The sequence below is a fragment of the Phaenicophaeus curvirostris genome, chromosome Z (assembly GCF_032191515.1).
Source record: "Phaenicophaeus curvirostris isolate KB17595 chromosome Z, BPBGC_Pcur_1.0, whole genome shotgun sequence".
NCBI classification, from domain to species: Eukaryota; Metazoa; Chordata; class Aves; order Cuculiformes; family Cuculidae; genus Phaenicophaeus; species Phaenicophaeus curvirostris.
The window spans coordinates 10,227,492-10,248,992 of record NC_091431.1 but is presented as its reverse complement, the minus strand read 5'-3'; positions in this window follow the sequence as shown (position 1 = coordinate 10,248,992).

The following is a 21,501-nucleotide window of genomic DNA, read 5'->3' as shown; positions in this document are numbered from 1 at the left end:
TAATATCCTTCGAGTAATAAAATGCCTCATTTAAAGAGAAAAAAAATCAATAGCTCTAACTTCCTATGTGATTTTATTTTACTGAATGTCTCTATTTAAATACATATTTTGACTACAACACTGCCAAAGAATGCCAATACAACAGTCCCTATAGAAGGAATCACAGTTGGAGGTGGGGCAGAGGGAAGGCGACTCTCCTACTATTTTTAAAGAAAATTACATTCTCTAGCTGCCTAAATAAATGAACTTTACAGGAACAAAAGTCTGGTCTGGATCAGATTCTGACTTTGAAAGAAGGCATGAAAACAGATTAACATGCTTATTAACATGTCCAACATGATCAAGTTTCTAGTAAACAAATTAAATGTATCTTCAGGAAAGCAACAAAATAGGTTTGCATGTACTTATAGGCAATTCTGGCTTGGCTCACAAGCACTGTCTTTACAGAAGGACTTAAGAATTTATATATGATGAAATGATCTACATAAGCACTGTATGGGATCAAACACTCTTCCTTATATATGGCTTTTCTACCAAAGATCCTGTGCTCCATTAGGGATTATTTATATGCTTTTTCCTTCATCTATGGTTCTTACCTGACTGTCTGCTAGAAGCCCTGTGGAAGATTTTTTCTACCAGAGAGAGAAGAAAATTAGTGGAAGACAAGTAATGTTTGCTTGCTGACTGCAAAAATGACCTCTGTGACTAAAACTTCAGACAAACGTAAGTACTGATGGGAAGGCAATTATTTACAGCTGAAGTGTGACTGTGGTTCTCAGAAGACTTCAAAGTTGGTGCTTCCCTGGGCTCTGTGCTACAAAAGCCCTCATTACTCAGAAGGAGATTCAGAAACATGCAAGGACAAATCCCAGGCAGAGGAAATGCCCAAAGAGCTTTATCAGTTTCCACAAATTACAAGTGTGCTGTCATATGCTAATGAGTGCCAATAGTGAAACTCTTCAGATCTTCAGAGGATGTCAGTGAGCTGAAACAGCAAGGCTGAACACTGTGACTCAGAAAGTGAGGTTAAATCACTGTATAAAAGCACCCTGGTCGGAAAGGCAAAGGTCTGACATTATTATATATAAGTTTTTTGTCCAGTTTTGGAATTCCCAGCATAAGAATAATACCAAATTGCATGAGCAGGAACAGGTCGTGAGGAGGTCTGTGAAGATGATCAGAGTGCTGCACCATCTCTGCTATGAGAATAGCACCTGAAGGGGGCATGTGAGAAAGCTGGGGAGTGATGTTTTACAAGGGCATGTATTGACAGGACAATCGTGAATGGCTATAAATCGAAAGGCGGAAGATTTAGACTAGACATTAGCCAGAAATTCTTCACAATGAGTGTGATGAGGTACTGGAATAGGTTTCCCAGGGAAGTTGTGGCTGGAAGTGTTCAAGGCCAGGTTGGATGGGGCTTTGTGTAGCGTAATGCAGTGGTGGGTGTCCCTGCCAATGGCAGGGGGTTTGGAACTAGATGATCTTTAAGGTCCCTCCCAACCCAAGCCATTCTATAATTCTATAATTCCATGATTCTATAATTCTATGATTTGAAGTTCACAAGTGCGTTCATTCGCTCATGGGACAGGACAAGTGGCCCAGCTTATCTAAAGTCCATTCATTTTACTAGTTTCTATGATTCTATGACATTACTGCTTGTGTCATAAGTCAGTCACAACTGACCTAGCCACTGAGGAGAGAGATGAGGCAAGACACAAAGTGTGCTGGACCTTTCAGCAGCGTCAGGTACAAAATGTAAACCTGTTTTTACTGCCTGCCTATTCACTATGGCACACTATTATTTACCATACATGTTGCATTGCATTTGTCAAATATGCAGAGACTTTTAAAGTACCTTAACTTATAGTCTTGCCTATGCATTCGTAAAGAGGACTGCAAATCCACAGTGGAGGCTTAAGTACTCCTGTGGGATGAGTACACCTTCTCCCTGGGCTGTGGCTCTCAAGTGGTAACTTTTGACACTAGAGTCATGATCCTTACAGTTTCCAAAATTTCCTCCCCAGCCTCTTTCCAGAATTTCCTCCTTCCCTCTGTGCCTCTGCTACTGTGCCCTTGGAGGACATGAAGGTGCCAGGCATTTCATGGGTATTACATGAATGCAATGCAACCAAGCCCACACTGTGGACAGTTTCAAGGATGAACTCCTTGAAGGTATTTATCTGGCTGCTTATAATCCTCAGCCATTTCAGAAGATTTTCTAGTGGTTGTTTTTTTTTTTCTTTTAATATTTCTTTCTTTGCAGCTTTCTAATTTCTTTTTCCTTCTTTTTCATTTCTGTGGATGATGCTTAGTCATGAGGGCTTTTTCTTATACTTCTGCTTTTTCATCCAGTCTACCTTTCATTTATCAGAACCTTACCTGCTTTCTTGTCACATATTTCATTTCATTTTCTTAAAAATGTCATCCGAAAGTATTCATCCAGGCTGCAAGCACCAGTTTTTCAGTTCATGAGTAGCTTTGATCCTTCAGTCAGCTTCATGGACTGTGAATGAAAGCGACTAAAATGTCTCAGCACAGTTCACATGATTCAATTTCACCTGAATAAAAGCAGCCTCTGCCTAGCCAGGATGCAGGAGATCTCACTTGATATATTTATTTATTGGCTCATCAAAAACATCTGTCTTGAAGGAAAGCTGTAGAAATAAAGATAATTGTGAGAGGGTGGAAAGAATAAAATAAATGCTGCTTTTTCATTGTCAGCCTGTTCGTGTGATTCAGCAATTCCCTGCACAACATCTGTGCACAAGAAAGAAAATGCAAAGGCTGACAGAGGCAAGGTGACTCCGTATGGATAAATTTTACTCTGTCTTTGTGTCTGTGATGCATCCACATGCACCAGAAACCCAGCCGTAGCAGTGAAGCTGTTACACTTACTGAATTTTTGGAAAATAGATTTATGTCAATCTAGCTCTTGTGACTACAAGTTATAGTTAATGCTGTAATTAGGTACACTCATTAGGAATGATCTACAAACAGCAGAAATTAATTTTAAAACCAGACCTAAGTAAATGAGAGTGATCTAACTAAAACAAGAAAATGAACATTTGCAAGAAAACAATTTTTTTTCTAATGCTACCATTTTTAATAATCCAACAATAAAATAATTAAATAAAAATATGAAAATTACAGTTATTTAATTGGCCATTTCAATAAATCAGGAAGCCACTTAGGCTGATCATAAGAACTTGTTGAATATTTTTTTTCAGAAATTGAGTATTTACTTAATTTGCTAAAAAGAAATTTATTTTAAACTTTTCATTAGCTTTGCACAAACTAAGGAAGAAATATATATAGAAATCCAACGCTGATTTTTTTAATACATTATTCCTTGAACATTCATGCCACTCATCTTGAGTGTCTAGATACTCTGAAAGGAACTTATATCCATGTGAATGTTATCATCAATCTATTAATATGCAATGAAAAATTAGGTACCTAGGTGTTCACTTTCATGCAGAGCTTTTTAATGCTAATGAATTGTCACCTTTTGTATGGTTTATTTCAGCTTTTAAGCCAGGTCTTTAGATGATCTAGAATAGACTTTTATATATAAAATACTAGTTGTCATCTCTTTATTATGTTCTTAGAGATATAAGTTATATAACCTATAACACACACATATATATATATAACAATCTTCTGAGATACAAAAAATCATAGAATACAGTAAAGACAAATAGTTGTATTGTTCACATGGCTGTGATGATAAAACCTAGTGATTTTTTTATATTTAAATTTTTCATCTGTAACACTCGACAAATAATTGTTATTTTGCATTTTTCAGTTAATTGCAGACTTTTTCATAGTACTTGGCATTTTGTCCCCTTGAAGATGATTACAATTACTATAATCATATCAACATTTGGTTTTCTAAACAGTTAAAAAGATTGAGTTACTTTACTTTACCAGAATTGTATTTCTTCTAGTCCTTGGTCTAATGTTTGGATTTTTAAGCAGACTTTTTTTTAAAAAAATCCCTTTGGACTCCAGGAGCTATTCCAGAATGGATCATGCTAATGGTACAAAACCACTTAACTTTATACTCTATGTTTGGGTGGAGGGAGCAGGCAGTCAGCAAAACATTAAGGATGAATTTGTTTGTGAAATTTGAAAGTATTTTTTCTTCACAAATAGCAGTGCAGTAACTCAACCATACAATCTCCTGTGCAAGAAGCAGCAAGGAATTCTCTCAGGCTAAAATCCTCTCCAGATTTACTTTTGAGAATGTGTATCTGTTCATGGCTTTCTGGAAGTGTTATTAAAATTCCAACTAATTAAAAAAATAAAAGTTAATTGAATCTGAAGTGGCTAAGTCTCCTAGTGACCTATCTCAAATGAGAAATAAGGAGATTTTCTGAAATTAGCAGATGAAGCTGAGTCTCTTCCATGGAACTACAGACTCAATAAGTACGTGCAACATCAGCTATAAAGCAATGCATCACCCAGAGCACTTGCTGTATTTTCCCTTAGCAGGAAGCAGGATTGAGTGGTAGAAGTTATAAAAGATAGGCAATATTATTTTCTGCTTTATAAAGTATCCCTCTAATGTATTCAGAGGGTCTTTTTTCTCTAATGAAACAGAAAATTCACCAGAAAAAAAAATTCTGAAAAGCTGGCAGACAAGACATTGTTTCTGTGAGAATTTTGTCATTGATTTTATTGGCACTAGAGTCTCACCTTCAGCAGACATTAACTTATGCTTTCTGTTTACACTTTTAAAAACATTATTTGATGCAAGACAATTTAGATTTTTTTTTGGGCAATGGAGCTTCTATTGCTTTAGAATGTAATCATTATTACACAGAAAGTTACACTTTCAGAAATATTTATGTAAAAGTCTTTTATTAATTTCACCTTACTATTCTGAATAAGTGTGACATTAGCATCTTAAGTCAAACAGCATGATTTCCTGAAAAAAGTAGTCCATACTTTTCATTCCTAGCGGTATTTTTGCTTTTAGGGAGACTTTGAATTGTGTGTACCTAAATAATGTAATAATATGTCTTTGTTTAAAATGTAACCAGCTACCACTAATTTTACAAAGCACTCTCTTAGTACAGCTTTACTGAATTCCTTTTTACTCTTGGATTGTCTTTAGGATACAATTGAATGAATTGTCCGAAAGATTTCTATGTAATATAAAATTGCTCCCCAAAGTCTATTAATAATCCCATGCCAAAGCTTCTTCATGTCCCAGCACATGTGTGTATGCATGCACTGATGATGAACCTACTAGTATTACAGAGACTTTCCAAAATGGTCTAGTAGCATAACCTAAGGTATTCAGAGTCTATTGGAGCACAGGTGTTCATATAATCACAGTCCCTCAATGAAGTACTCAGACCTGAGCCATCAAATTTGGAATATAAAAGCATAACATTCTAATATTCAGGCAAAGGAGATGGATTTTTATCTTTGACACAGGCTGAGAGCAGTAACAGTAGTGTCACCTGGGAAAGATAAGACTTTGCTTGAATCTCAGGTGGCAGTGTTTGCAGACTCTCATGTAAATGGAGAAATTTGTGCTCTGGTCAAAAAAGTGCTTGGAGAATGCAGTTTGTTCCATTTAATTACCTGAGGAGGAGAAGCCCAGAAGTTAGATTTTAGTGAAACTAGAGCTAATGCTTGGTACTCATACACGAGAAAGATTTTTTAGTGTTTTACCTTCCATGTCAAAAGGCTGAAGAATCATTCTGCCAATTACTTGGGATTATTGGAGTTCTCTGTCTGTCTCTTTCTGTGATTAATTTACGTTAAGTTTTCTGAGTGAGAGATAAAGCCTCAGGCTTGCTCCTGATATGGAAAAGATAAGATATTTAAGGTTTATCTTGACCCTCCAGGTATTACAGTAATCCACTCTAATGCACCCTTCTGGGCTGTGATTGCTTTATTCCTTTGGCAACTTAAGATAAGTGGTGTTATATCACCTAATGAAAGTATTTTTACCTAGCTTTCTATCTTTAACAAAAAATCAAGGCAAAGTCAAAGATGGTGAAAAAAGGACAGAAATACTACACATTTTCCCAGGCAGATGTTAACGTTCTTTTTGGAGACCAATTAATCATCCTGTTATGCTGCTGTATAACCTTAAAATAATTCAATAACGTACCCAAATAGTCTTCAGCATGTTGTGCTTGAACAATAGTGAAAAAATCATAAGGACAACAGCAGTGCAAATATGTATTATGTATAAAGGACTGATTCAGTCATTTTAATTTGCAATGAAGGTATTTGCCTTTGGAAGGAAGCCGAATACAGCAGGCATGTGATAGCTATTAAAAAAAAAAAAAAGAAAAAAAAAAGGAATGGGAAACAAAAAAGGAGACCCTCCAATGCATTCAAATGACGAAGAAACTGCAGGTGGCAGGATCAAGAATCAAGAGATAGTCAGGGCAGGACCATTGCCTCTTCAGCCTTGAGTTCCTGACTGTATTCCGCAGGCAGAAGAGAATTGCCTTTAAATAGGATATTTGAAACAAAAAATGGGAAAGGTTTCAATACTGATTATATACTCAAATTTTAAATATCTACAAGGAATAACATACAAGGTGAACCAGATTGGTAATATTAAGGGCTGGGATTTCAATGGAGAAAAAGAATAGCATTTGCTGTGACTAGGAGAGAGGAGGCATGTAGGACTCATATAAGCCACATTTGATATCTCTGAGCAGGCAGTGTGCACTCGCAACCCACAAGGCCAACCGTATCCTGGGCTGCATCAAAAGAAGCACGGCCAGCAGTTCAAGGGAAGTGATTTTGCCCCTCTATTCCTCTTTTGTGAGACCTCATCTGGAGTATTGTGTCCAGCTCTGGAATCCTCAACATAAGAAGGATATGGAGCTCTTGGAATGGATCCAGAGGAAGTTACAAAGATGATCAGAGGCTGGAGCACCTCCTGTACGAGGACAGGCTGAGAGAGTTGGGGTTGTTCAGCCTGAAGAAGAGAAGGCTCCAAGGAGACCTTATAGTGACCTTCCAGTACCTGAAAGGGGCCTACAGGAAAGCTGGGGAGGGACTGTTTACAAAGGCTTGTAATGACAGGACAAGGAGGAATGGGTATAAACTGGAGAGGAGCACATTTAGATTAGACAGAAGGAAGAATTCCTTCACCATGATGGTGTTGAGGCACTTGGCATAGGTTGCCCAGTGAAGCTGTGGCTGCCCCATCCGTGGAAGTGTTCAAGGCCAGGTTGGATGGGGCCTTGAGCAGCCTGATCTAGTGGGAGGCATCCCTTCTTGTGGCAGGGGGGTTAGAACTAAATGATCTTTACAATTCCTTCCAACACAGCCCGTACTATGATTCTACGATTCTGTGATTCTATGATTCTATAGCAAGAAGGAAGTGTCCCTTTCTGTTATGCTTGTGAATCAAGAGGAAGATGCAAAGGTATAGTGAAAAACATCAGTCAAGGCCAAGGAGTGAAAGGCTGAGTTAGTGAAGGATCAAAAAACATGAGACTGGCCTGAATTATGGTGGTGAGAGTGGATATTGATTATGATAGAAGTAATGAGATTCAGGACAGAGTTGATTTTGAAACAGATGGTTTCACCAATGGTTGCACAAAGCTTTATCTTTGCTCACATTCTGTACTCTGAACATAAGAGGAGAGACCAAAGGTTGGATGTGGACCAGCATTTCTAAACCAAGGAAAAACTCCGGAGTCTCCTTAATCAATGCATAACAGAAGCATTAGAGGCCTTATTTCCACAGACACTTTGCAAGTGGTGTGATAGGAAGTCATCCTTCACTTGTATGATGTGGGGAGTGGGAAGCTGATGTTTATCACTGACTACAGAAAAGAAAATTCACTTATTTCCTCAGTTATATTTTCCATCTCTTTCTAGTCTTACGTATTTAGACTAAACTGTTCATAGTATGAACCCTTAGAAGCTTTCATGCATGTACATATTTGCAACACTGTCATGTGAAATAGGGACCAAATTTCAATTTTATGAAGCACGTATGATATAGTATTTGCACACAATTCTCATTCTGATAAGGTGTGCTAGGGGCAGTTTTGCATATTTTGCAGACACTGGCATCTCAATGACACATGGGAAATTTTTCATAACGGTGCCACAGTACTGAACTAGCAGGGCTATCTCATATGTTCAATGAAATTGTGAACTCAGTGAAGAATTATAACTGTCATTGACTTAGTGCAAACTGGAGTTCCTTGTGTCTAGGTTTTTAAGTTAATACTGGATTAAATGTAATAAATCAGATATTTAGTGTACTATTTCAGAAAAAACCTAGAGAAAATGCAAAGAATAGTAATTCCCAGAGAAAGGACAATAATGCTGTTGAGAGCTGAATTCATGAACACCTAAATGCCATTAGGTGGCTTGTGCCCAGCCAGATATTTTTCTCCGGGACCATGCCAGCAAATGTGTGAATGCAGCACACAAGCTGGCACCTTTCTTGCAGCGTCTCTATTGAATGAATGGGCTACAGGAAAGCACTGTCTCTGCATGACAGCTGAATAACAGCCTGTGTTCATGGTGTTGTCAGCATCAGCAAAAGGACAAGCACTCTGTTTCAGCAAAACACTGAAATTGCCCCACTGGTAAGGTTGGTAAATGAAACAATTAAAAAATCATCCTAGTAATGCTCTCCCTTTGTATTGGGTTAGAGTTCAGCAGGCGCTTTCCATGAAGGCAAGGAAGAGCTTAAACATTCAAAATTTTATAGCCTTGTGGACCTGCCAGCCCACTCAGAAGGCTGTTACTTGAAATCAATCAGTTTTGAAGAAAAGGGAAGCTGCGATACCCTACATGCCAATTCATGCATGAATGCAGCTTACCACAGAGTCTAAAAGATTCAGATTAACAGTGAGAAAGGTGCTTGTTTAATGTGGCAGGATGCTGTCTCAATATTATACTTCTGCTAGCATTCCTAAAGGGAGGATATCTCTCTCAAGATGGAGATTAGATATTGGACCTTTAGAGGCAAAGATTTTAGCAACTTAAACAGGATAACTTCTCAGTCTTGGAAAGTAAAGACGCACAGGAGGTTGGGAAAGAAGCAACCTGCTTGTAATGAATCATGTCTACTTTACTAATATACAACAGCTAATCAATTGTACCTCAGCGTGGCAGATGTGGATTATCCAAGGTGAAAAGGGTTTGTGGCCTTTGTCTTGGGGTAAGGACTATCCAAAAGCATCGGTTAGATAAGTGAGACCTTGGCTACAACTGCCCATCACCTGGGGATCATCCATGTACAGAAGTGTGCAGAATTGTGGGTCCAGAAAGGAATCATCCCTGTTATCCCAAGATGCAGGGTGATCAGAGCAAGAGCCTGGTCACATGGGGCCATGGCACCAGTGGCAGCTGAAGAGGAAGGTGAAGCACTGGATTGTACTGGGTTGAGCATGAATCACAGAAGTGAGTGAATGTTGCAGAACAGATATGAAAAGCTCTAGACCGAATTTTCTGTCTAGCCACTATACCTTGTCCCTCCCACTTAATAAATAAATAGTAAGTTTTAAGTGAATTGGTGGTGTTGGTCTGTCTTTTCAGTGATCTTACTTCTAATTTCCCCTGTGACATCCTGGCTGAAAAGCCATGCTGTGACATCAGTGCTGAAAAGATATACTTCTGTCCTGGAGACTGTGAAGTACTGGGGAAAGCTTACAGAATGTCTGGAAAATGATCTTATTTGAAGAGAGCAAGCTCAGACAGGAAAATAAAATTTATCAATAAGGTGTGGTAATAAAAGAAATAAGATTTCATGTTGCCAGTCTCAAATTACCCTGTGACAGACACGCAGTTTCCCATTAAACTTCAGAAAACTCAGAGTAGTGAGTGATAATAGTGACAACCAGTCATTTAAGTGGAACCATGGATGAGAAGCAAGTATCTAATGTGCCATTCAGTTTTCATGGCTGTATATGAAATTACACATATACTGATTGATCTTATTTAAGCAAATATATTATTAATCATTAAGATGCCTTTTTTTATATTTACATTTGGTTATAGAACTTTAAATCTTTATGAGCCTTTCACATTTCCTATTTAAAAAACTTACGTTTGTAACAAATGCTTGTAGATTCTCTTTAAAACACATCTTTTATCAAAGCAATTAAGGCATATATTTTGATAATAGAAATGTAGATGTATTAAATTCATAATTAGGTGGAGGTAATCTCTGAGACAAGATGATAACCCTATATAGTGTTGAAAGGAGATTTAAAAATTATTTTAGGAATATTGAGCCAAGGATAAAATCAAATTATGAGACCTTAGTGGCTAAGATGTGAATTACATTGGAGTTTTGCAAAATCCTCGGTGAAATTTAACAGAAAAAATACAAGAAATGAATGCTCAGATACTAAACCACTAAACTAGATTTTATCAAGTTTTAATATGCAGCTCTAAAATGACTGGCACCTGTTTTCCTACTGTCTAAAACAACTGTGTTGATCTTAGGTCTGTTTCTAAATATAGAAAAAAACCCAGAGATGAATCTAAAGATAACTAACACAAGATATGTTGTTTTTTATTGGAAGGCCAAGAAATTTGAAGTAATAATTTCCAACTTTCAGTTAATAAGAAAAGAGGTTATAAAGCAGTAAATTTCAGTCTCAAAACCTTTCTGTGTGGAAAACATGTACTCCAGAGAACATTACCTGGGTTAAAAAAACAGAGAAAAAAACCCAAAGTGACCCCTGTAGTTGCATATCAAAGCTTACTTTACAAGCTACTAATTCAGTAACATGGATAAATTAGTCATGCCTCACTCCTCTCTAAACATTGATCTTCTAAGAGGTTGAGGGACTCCTGCTTACTCAGGGTTGAAAAGCGATATTCAACACCATAAAACCATAGCTTCTGAATGAACAGGAGGTTCATTTCCTTTGCATAATGGCCTTAGCTCAGATAATAAACTTATTTTCCTTTTACACAAAAAGAAACTGTTATTGTGGCCCAAAATTTTTATAAATAGTTACAAAAGACATGCCGAAACACACTAAGCAAACAAGTCCGCTGCTCTCAATTCATTCCATAGCAGCTTTATCAATAAAAAGTATGTCACACTGTGTGCTTACATGCTTACTATTCAGAAGCCTCTGCTCTTAGTAAAGAAGTGAATGGAACTAATGGCATACAGGTAATTCTTACCAATAAGGGTGTGGCTAAATACGGCTATCATAAAGAAGAAAGAGAATAGATGTCCTGGTGATTGACCAATACAGAAAAGCTGATTACAAAAAAGTGAATTATTGGTGTGAAAACATTGGAGACAATAACTGAAATCCATCTGTTTCCTCCTTGGCTGTGTAGTGTTTTACACAACTGAATTTCAGTAAGTAAGCTAGGCCTGAATGATAAAAATTGTCATTCACCATTATAAATTTTTCTAACTTCAAAATTTAACATGTCATAAACCTACAGCTAAACAAGAAACATCAGTGGAAATTTAACAGGGAAACCGCTAGGAACACTACCCATAACCACAGTGTTTTTCTGTCTGAGTGCTGAAAACTAGACAACAGGATTTTTATATTGGACATACTGAGGTATCCTTCACTGCAGTTTCATGAGCTGTTGCTAGTGTAACTAAAGTCAACAGCAAATATTGTGTGGCACTCTGAATTAACATTTATTTATTTATTTATTTGTTTGTTTATTTTAAACAAAGCTAAATATTGTGGCATGTACAACAAACCTTGTATTCACATCATGCAACTCCTCCTTTCTGATAAATAAGCCTTTAAAAATACATTAATCTTCCAATTAGTTACCCTACATTTCATTGAGATTTTCTTGGTGTATTTAACATAATGCATGTTTAATCTTAAAGAAGTAGAGCAAATAATGCAAAATAATGGAAGTTATTCTGATGCCAAAAATATATTATACCGGCAGAGAACAGAAATTACTATCTTGGCTTTGAAATTCTGGTTTGCTTGTTTGTGGGTTTTGTTTTTTATTCTTTTTTTTTTTTTTTTTTTTTTTTTTGTAACACACTATGTATTTTAAGTTCGGAATGTAGAGCTGCTGGTGTCAAATAGGTCATGCAATTTACATATTGCTACCTTCCAGATAACCACTTGTTCATATTGCTAATGATTTTCTCCTTAAGGAAAAGGGTGTAGAAGGGAGGTGTTTCAAAAGCACCTAATTCCCCACAAAGTCCCTTGGTTGTTGGAGTGCTGATGTGTATTTTGCAGTATCACAGTGTCCTGTCAAAGGAGCTCTGACCAGCACAGATGGAGAGATTTGGAGCATTTGTGCACAGAAGGATGAGCATCTTTATCACCTGCAGGAGCTCACAGCCCACAGGAGTTAGGGGTTCAGCATATTTCCCCATGGTAATGCCAGGATGTGTGTAGTGCATTTTCTGTTACATGCTAGACTGCTTGCAAATGAGCTACTATATGTTCCGGGTTATGGTCAAAATGTCCATATCCCGCTAGGAGAAGCATATCTACATTATGTTCTGTTTAGGCAGGAAAATTTGAATAAAAATGTAGCAATCTCAATAAAATCTAACCTAAAGAATCAAACCCATACATTTGATAAAAGGTTTACTTCCTGGGCTATAATTTTCATTCAGTTGTATTTGTCTTGCCATGTGGAAGTGTTTCATGCCTGGGTTTAGTACTTTGCAGTGGGTAGCTGTTAGGGCAACGAACAGGAAAACAAATGTCTAAGCTGATGGCATTACAGAGGTGAGCTGCAAGTTAGATTAGTTTTTGCATGCCACCAGTCTTTTCACTGAGCCCTGTGAGTGGCAGTCATTTTTCAAATCATTGTCCCAGTTAGATTCTTAGGAAACTTTTATTTTTAATAGCATATTGTAACCAGGTTTCTTACACTGGCTTATTGTCTACACTGTGAAGCCTTGTGCAAAATTAAGCTTCTAGTCAACACTTCCTCAGATCTCTGACGTCAAAATAACAGTAGGTACTGTGGCAATGTTAGGAAAGTTCTGCAGGAAGCCTGGCTGAAATCAGGACAGAGCTGTCATTTTGCTGTTTAGCTGCCATATATTTAATTATATGCTTAATCAGACTTGGAAGCAGAAGGCTGTTCCTTCAGGGAACAACAAATATACCTGGGACCTGTCACTTATTTGTTTATTAGACATGTTCATAATGTGCCTATTGAAATCCCCTTCAGAATGCTTTTAGTATGTTGAGATGTCGCACTAGAATCCTTAGGAAAAAAACCTAAAGAAAGTGAAATGGTGGCAAATAGTACCTCTTGACTACAGGTATGCTGCTGAGAATACAGAGGACCTTTCACTTCCAGCGTAAGTAACTTCTGATTACAACTAGAAAACTTGTGTTCCTAGTAAAAAGCACAGTATTTCCGACTGCACCTGACCATGACAGTGTGAGTCAAAATCCACTCTTGGCATCCTTCCTTAGCACAAAAGTAATCAGAAAACGGTAATAGGGAATGATTTTAACCCTAAACTATCAATTGAGTGGTAGAATAAGAAAGGAACACCACAATTCCTACAGGTAAAATATCTTAGACTGTTACAAGAACTTTTGAGTCACCATCTAGAAATGGATTAAACCTCAAAGGAAATAGTAGATTTTTATTTGGAGAGTGATAGTTTTTCAAGGAGAGTTTACAGGGAAATCCATTTGCATTTCGCAGTTCAAGGAGCTTTAGGAATTTCACAGGTCAAAGTAAAATAACTAAAATGAAAAAGATAGTTATAATTTGGATCATATATGCAGGGTACAGAAAAAGACCTTGACAATAGGGCCATAAATAGAACTTTTGGGAGCGTTGTTTCTTTTTTTCTTTAAAAATTGCTATAACTATGACATAGTAGACTTCAGGAAGTATATCTTGTAGTTCAATCACAGGACTTTGTCCATAAGGTATGTTCTTCAGTTCTTGGGGCTGCTATGCTCAGAGTAAGCTTAATCTCTCTGCTTCAGTTTCTCATCTGTGAAGGAGAAAAAAAATATTTCCTTCTTACATTCTTTATCCATTTGGTCTTGTGAACTCTGAAGAATAGCAAATCTCTTCTTCTTTGTGGATAAGCAACATTCTGCAAAGTACCACCTTGAATTTGAAATCCTTGCGAGGTGAGGAAAATTCACTGCCAACTGCAGTTCACTCTCTTCAAATTGAAATAAAAAGCACAACTGTAATACAAGGTGTTGATATGGTTTTACTGCCTTATAGAGTAGTACAGCTCAATACATGACAGGATTTTTATTAGTGCAGTTCAACTTGATTTCCATAAGCAGATGATTCTCTCCACATGCAGCTTGATCACGGTAAAGTAATTTGTTTATATTTACTTCTTAAAAAAACCCTCTTTTCTTCATATTATGGATCCTCCTGACAAGTAAGGTCAAGTTTGTATGGAGACAACAATTTCAAAAATAAATAAATCTTTTGCTTACTACAAATCCACGCATCATAAGAGAAAAACCAACTGAACTTTCTTTATTATTTCATTCTTTCTTTTTTTCTTTTTTTTTTCCTATGTGTATTGTTATCCAAGAAGAGGAGGAAATTCTTTTCTATGTAATTTAGACTTCTTAGAAATGCTGAATTCTTTTGCATGCTGTTGTATGAGTTGTGGGACCAACATTTACCAATGGCTAACTGGCCATTTTTGATAATTATTCTGCCTAGTTCAAATTACAGATTGAACAAAGACATTCGAAGATATGAGATGAAAGTGGTTTAAGAAACACAATGTATTTTTCAAGAATACATCTTATTTCATGAAAATACATAATAATGCAAATCTTTAATGTATCCAACCTTAAGTCTAGTGTATAAACATAGAATAAACCTGCAGTTCAAATTCAATGCATAGCAGAAGAGTGAGGCTAATTAAAGAGTCAGATTTTTAAGTCTTATATTCTAAAATCAAGGTAATGAGAAAGATATTATGGAGTGTGATTGAATATTACCTTAGTATTGTGGGGAAATACATAAAAAATAAAAGACCACTTATTATTAATAATGAGACTATTATCAGTTATAACAGATTTCAGAATACAAAATCAGTGGGAACATATGGTTACTTCCCTTAAAATGAGACACTGGGAGTAATCATCAAGTATCAAAACCTACTAGCATTGGGATATTTTATGTTTTATATGTGGCATGCTCAGATACGTCCTGTTCCATGATAAACATTGTGTCAAAAACCAAGACAAAGGTCTGTCATTTTTAAGTACAAAGCAATACCTCTTATCAAAATGAACAGACATATAGAATCCTAACATAGCATTTTTTTATAAAAAACAGACCTGCATAGAGCAGTCTTTTACTTTTTAAGACATCATCAGTCTCAGTAAAAAGGGGAGGTTCCTGTTATGAACAGTCTGTTTGTGCTGGACTCATTTGTTGGTATAGCTAGCATCCAAGGATGAATTATTTCACTCACTCTCAGTGCTGTTCTCTAAAAGCATTAAAATTAATGCAGAAATTTCATGCAATTAAACTTCCCAGACGGAAGACTTGTTGTCAGCACTGTGTTTATTGTTTCTTCATATAAATGTTCAAAATCAGATAACTTGGGGACTTATTTTTTTCCAGTATCCCAAATGAACATATTGTGTATAACAGTTTTTCATATGTTCTTGAATCAGCAGACTGCTTGTTAATTGACTGAAATGTTCCCAAATTGGCCATTAGGAGAAAGAACTTCTTCAATACTTTCATTTCCCTCCTTGCCTGTTCTCCATGTCACCAGCCCTCAGCTGGGAGTTAAAGTGCTAGAATACTCTCATTTTGTGGCACCTTTGAGTTCTCCAACTGGCAGGCCAGTTGCCAACATATTAGGTGCCTTGAAAATAGACTCTAAAATATTTATTCCCCAATCAATCTGTAAAAAAATGTGATGCTTTGTTAGACGCTAATTGTATCTGCTGAGCAACCACACCACTGAATTTTTTCAAAAAAAAAACGTTAACCATATGTTAAAGTATTCCCTCAGCTCTCAGATCAATTAATTTTTTTTTTATTACATCCCTGCTAATTGTGAATTCTGTGCATCAATAAATATGCGCTACTTATTGGAGGCAGCTTTCAGGGTCAAAATTCAAGTAACCCACTTAATATCTGTGAGAATATCATTCCTTCTTCTTTCATTAGCATTATCTGGGCCAAAGAGTCCTTATCCCAGCTATATCTTTCAAGTCACTTTAGGGACAGTAACAGTTACTTGTCCTTTACCACCCTTCTAAGCAGGAATTATTCCAGAAGAACGCTTTTGGTTGAGGTAGCCTGATTTGAGTACACATCTCCAATACACACAGGATTACCGTAGTTAGGATGTGCCTAAACAAAACTCTCCACCCATTTTGCTACAGGCAATATTATGTAACTTCAGTACGGAATGAGCGTGATCAGCACAACATTGAGAATGCTAATTTCAGCCACCTGGTGGCATTTCATCTTCCACTTCCTCTCATCCTGCAAACGAATTATTTTGAATCAGAAAGTCTTGCAGCTGCCGCAGTGTCTCCCAATACACTTACATCATTAGCACCCTAGACATTGTGTCAGCCAAAATAAGAGAAGTGAATCTTTGATAATTTCTGCTTTTATTTTTTTCTCAAATTGTTCAGTTGAATCCTGTCATGCTGAAGGTTGCTTTTATGATTTTAGTTCAAGAAGAATGCCGTTTAGTGCATTCAGGAATTCAGAGTGCTCAGCAGCCTGATGTTGCCATTTAGAGAAGGGTGACTCTGAACCACTGAATCTTCAGCCTGCTATATGGAGCTTGTTTATAATTACATGCCTAATTGATAGTCACACAAATCACACAGCTTGTCCTTCATGTCCTTCTCAAGCTATAGAGGACTTGAGTAAGGCTGAGTTATTCATGCTGTCTAGTAACAAAGTGCTATTTTATCTCTGGTGTTGTCAGAGGACCCAGAATTAAAGTACAAATATCTGTGGAAAAAGATAACTCTCCTTGGCCAAACTGCCACAGGACAAACTACTGGATTGTTTGTGCTCTCCTGTGCTGTCCCTCTTGCAGATATCAAGGTGATTATAGTTTCACGTGAGGACCAAGGCCTGTGATCATAAGGCTTCCTTTGGTCATATGAAGATGTCTTCTATTCCGCCTTCCAGGTCAGAATATCAATAGCAAACAGCTGCAACAATGCCACCCATGTTGGTCTGCTCCTTAATCCTGATCCTTATTTGCATATATGGTTGAATTATAAATCTTTGAAAATTTCTGTTTGTATTTTCTGGGTAGGAAAATGTTACAAGCTGTACTGAAATCCTGCTCACAAATATTTTTCTGTTACTCTGGTTTGACTTTCTGGCTTTACAGTTTTAGTGTCTAATTATTGGACTTGGGAGGAGAGAGGAGGTAGATGTGTAATTCCTGTCAAACCAGAGGGGCAACCTGAGCAAAGAGATGCTTATGAATCCAGACATCTGTTCAAACAGAAATTGAGTGGTTTCTCTTTTGCAAAAAAAATTCATAAATATGTAGTTATATGACAGGTCTTTTTTTCGCCTAAATTGCTTTAGTAAATACAGAGTCAAACAGTATTGATCAGTAGTTCAGTTCAGTGCTCACAAAAGGTGTGACCTTGCATTTATTACTGAAATTTGTTCTGCCACCATGGGATGCTTCTGAAAATTCTTCTCAAATATTGACTGACTTGTTTTATGTTGCTATTTCTGGCATCTCAGTCTTCCTCTTGCTTTCAGGGTTTAATCTATATTTGCATACCTATCCTGTACAAAGTCCTAGAAGAGATGCATGGGTTACTGCATTCTGATATTTTTGCCAAGCTGCAAAAAGACCATCCAAACCCACTGGGATTTTTTTGCTAAATGCTCAAACTCACTGAATTCAATGACAGAACTCCTCTCACTTCAGGAGCATTCAAATCTAACTATCTATTTCTAGTCCACAGTAGTACTTGAAGAATTCCAGTGCACAAAGGATTTCATCAAAGCCTGTTGGAAACCTGAATAAACTATATAGGTGTTATTCCTTTAGATATATGCAGAAAACTTTGTGGTGATGGTGGTGTTTTTTTGCCTATTGAACACTTATTGACAAAGTAAGCATTTCATCTTCCTGTTTCTGAGATGGTTCAAAAAGTAAAAATGCAAATGTTGAAATGTGGGTCCTGTGCCCTTTAAGAAGGATGTCTGTCCTCAGATTCCCTGGAACTAGCTTGTGCCTCTGTTTCTCCAGCACCTCCATTTGTTTACTATGCTCTCCATCTATCCTCTCCATCGTATGAACAGTATTTTGATGCATACAGAACAGATATTGCTTTCAAGTTGGCTCATGGCCATTTTTCAAGAAGGTTGTGAGTGAACCTGTTCCCTCGCAAACTTTCCAATAATGCATCTTCTGCACAGATTGCAGACTTCAGTGCAGACACCCGTTTGTTTGCTCATGTGAAACAGGATGCTGCACCAAACACCATCTATATTGTGTGAGAACGGATTCATTATTAGAGAAAATAATAGTCCTTCCTTAGCTCCTGGCACTCACTGTGTTGGGTATTGAATATGCAGCCAGCAGCCTGAGATAGTACTGAGAAAATGTAAGACAAGATATAGAAGTGAAATGAAATAATCTAAACTTAAACAGCAGCTCAGTGACAGACTGGGACCTCAGAATCTGTTTTTAACTCCTGCTTTTACATCCTGTGCTCCTTGGTGCGCTGTGTCTCTGTTTTACTAACCAGCTTTGTGACAACCTGCCATTGCAGGTACCCCGATTTATTTGGACCTTTTCTCTAGGAACTAGATTGTTGCAGACTACAGATACCATGCTGGAGAATGTTTTCCTTACCTAAGACCCTCATGATAGTTTTTGTCTACTATTTCTTGCTTTGTCCTTTTCCTGTTTCTCTCTCTTCACTAGCTGTTGACTGTATTTGGGTATTTTACTGACAGTTATTTCAATTATGCAAGAATAAGATATATTGGCTCTCCATTTCCCAGTTCAGCTTTGTATAAGAACAATGCTTTCTACTCTGTGGTTTCTCCTAATGGAACTCCACTAGCTCTGTTTTTATCTCCAAGTTGTGTCACTTTGAATTTATCATGCATTTACAGTGAAGTTTCATATGCCTGTGATACAACTTGGTTGGTTTTGTTCTTTATACCTTACTTCAGCATGCCTGTCTAAAAGCATTATTATGACACTTTTTGCTATTACATGGAAATACTATAAAGTCTCCACATTAGATTCCTTCTTGTAGGTAGGCTGACCTCAATGTACTCTTAAGGCAAAAGGGCTGTGTAGGCACAAGGACTGTTCATACCCTCAACAAGAGTTACTGAATTCTTTGTCAGAAATTTGTGGTACAGAACAGGCATTATACAAATCAGAACTGTAGAATCACTGGGTTAGAAAAGATCTTTGAGGTCAACGGGTCCAACCGTACCTGTCCACTACTATATCACATCCTTAAGCACTTTATCTACCCACCTTTTAAATACCTTCAGAGTTGGTGACCCACCACCTCCTTCAGCGGACGTTCCAGTGCCTGATGAAGAAATTATTCTTAATGTCCAATCTTAACAACCCTTGGTGCAATTTGAGACCATTCTCTCTTGTGCTACCCCCTGTAACTTGCAGAAAGAGATCAACACTCACCTCACTAAAACCTCCTTTCAGATGGTTGTAGATAGTGATAAGGTCTCCCCTCAGCCTCCTCTTCTCTAGGGAAAATGAAGATTTCCCATTCCTAAAGAAAAACCTCCTTTTAAGTATCTCCAGTTATCAGCCCAAACCAAAGTACTTAGTGCATAATAAATATAGTCCGTCATCACTTCAAACGAAGTACCTAATGCATTAGAAATGTAGCCCATCATGCTCTGAAATTCACAATCCATGGAGCAGAACTCAATCTTGTTGCACAGGCTGTCATGGACTGTAGTATTTATATTTAAAGCTTATTTTATCTGAATTTTGGCATACTGTAATGCTCATATGAGAAGTGAAATCTCCCAAACAAGATGATCAGTCACTGTACGGATGGCAAAAGAAGTGTTAGCTACAAGGCAGGGTAGTCTTCAGCTGTATCAGGAGATACTTCCCAAATCCCTGCTTGGCTCAGTTCTTCAATCAGCTGATTGTAGTTCTAGATAAGCACCCCAGGGTAAACATGTTTCTACTTTATTGATATCCCTCATTATAGTTAGCCTGCACGACAAGTACACACTTTTTAACTCCCTCTATGAAATAGACTATCTTATGGGATCATTGCTATATCAGCAGCAACAGCTTCAAATTGCTATTGATAAATATTTTACCTCTGTACAAACCAAACAGTTTTGCAGCAGGGACCACTAAGAGTAGTCTCTGGAAGTGATCCTCCAGGCTGGGTGCTAAACAGCCTGGAGAACGCTCCAAAAGAGGAGGAAAAGAGGCTGAGGACCATCAGGGAGTGCGAGAGGGAGATAGACCAGTGGAGTAGTGCCCTCTCACTAACTCAGCAGCCTGCTGGAGCTGGTGTCTCCAAACACCATCCACCTGCAAACTGCAAGGTTGGGGTTGCAAGAGATGGGGAATAGCAGCAAGTTCCTGCCAGACGAAAGAAACCTGCTCCCCTCACCCAGACACCAAAACCCCAGATCTCCCTGGTGAACAAGTACCATGTGCTGCAGGTGGAATCTAACCCTGAGGATGAGGATGATGGCTCCCACAGCCTAGAATCCTTCCCTAGGCCACACCATCCTCAGAAAAAGATAAAAACATTCTCCATCAAGAAGAAGAGGAGGGTGATTGTTGTAGGGGACTCCCTCCTAAAAGGAACAGAGAGATCCATTTGCAGACTGGACCCGCTCCGCAGAGAGGTCTGCTGCTTACCGGGGGCATCAGTGAAGGAGGTAGCTAGAAAACTTCCTTCCCTGGTCCACAAGACAGACTACTATCCTCTGATAGTAGTCCAAACTGGTAACGATTATCTAGTAAACAAAAAGACCAAAACCATCAAGAATGACTTCAGGGCCATTGGGAAAATGATGGAGGGCTCTGGGGCACAAATAATATTCTGCTCCATCCCAATGCTAAATAGAGAGGAGCGGGAAGCCAGGAAGAAGAATTCGATTAATGCCTGGCTCTGAGTCTGGTGTGAGGAGAGGAACTTTGGCTTCTTTGATCATGGGGTGGCTCACGCACCCCCAGGCTTTCTTGCTAAGGATGGGACACGTGTGTCTCCTAGGGGGACTAAAGCCCTTGCCAAAAACCTAGCTAAGCTCATAAATCAAGCTTTAAACTAGATGTGAAGGGGGAGGGGGTTGAGCCCAGGCTAGACAGGAACCAGCCTGGATGTGGGGCACTGGTGATTCGGAGAGGGTGTGCTGGAGAGGACCACCAGTACCTCACCACACAGAAAGTGGGGGAGAACACACCTTGGGGTGCTAAGAGAGATATGGGCATTCTGGAGATAGCTACTCCAGTGACCAGGCAATTGGGAATGAACTCTGTTCCCTCTAAGAGGGCTGAAGGCTCGGCAGCTCAGCTGAAGTGCATTTACACCA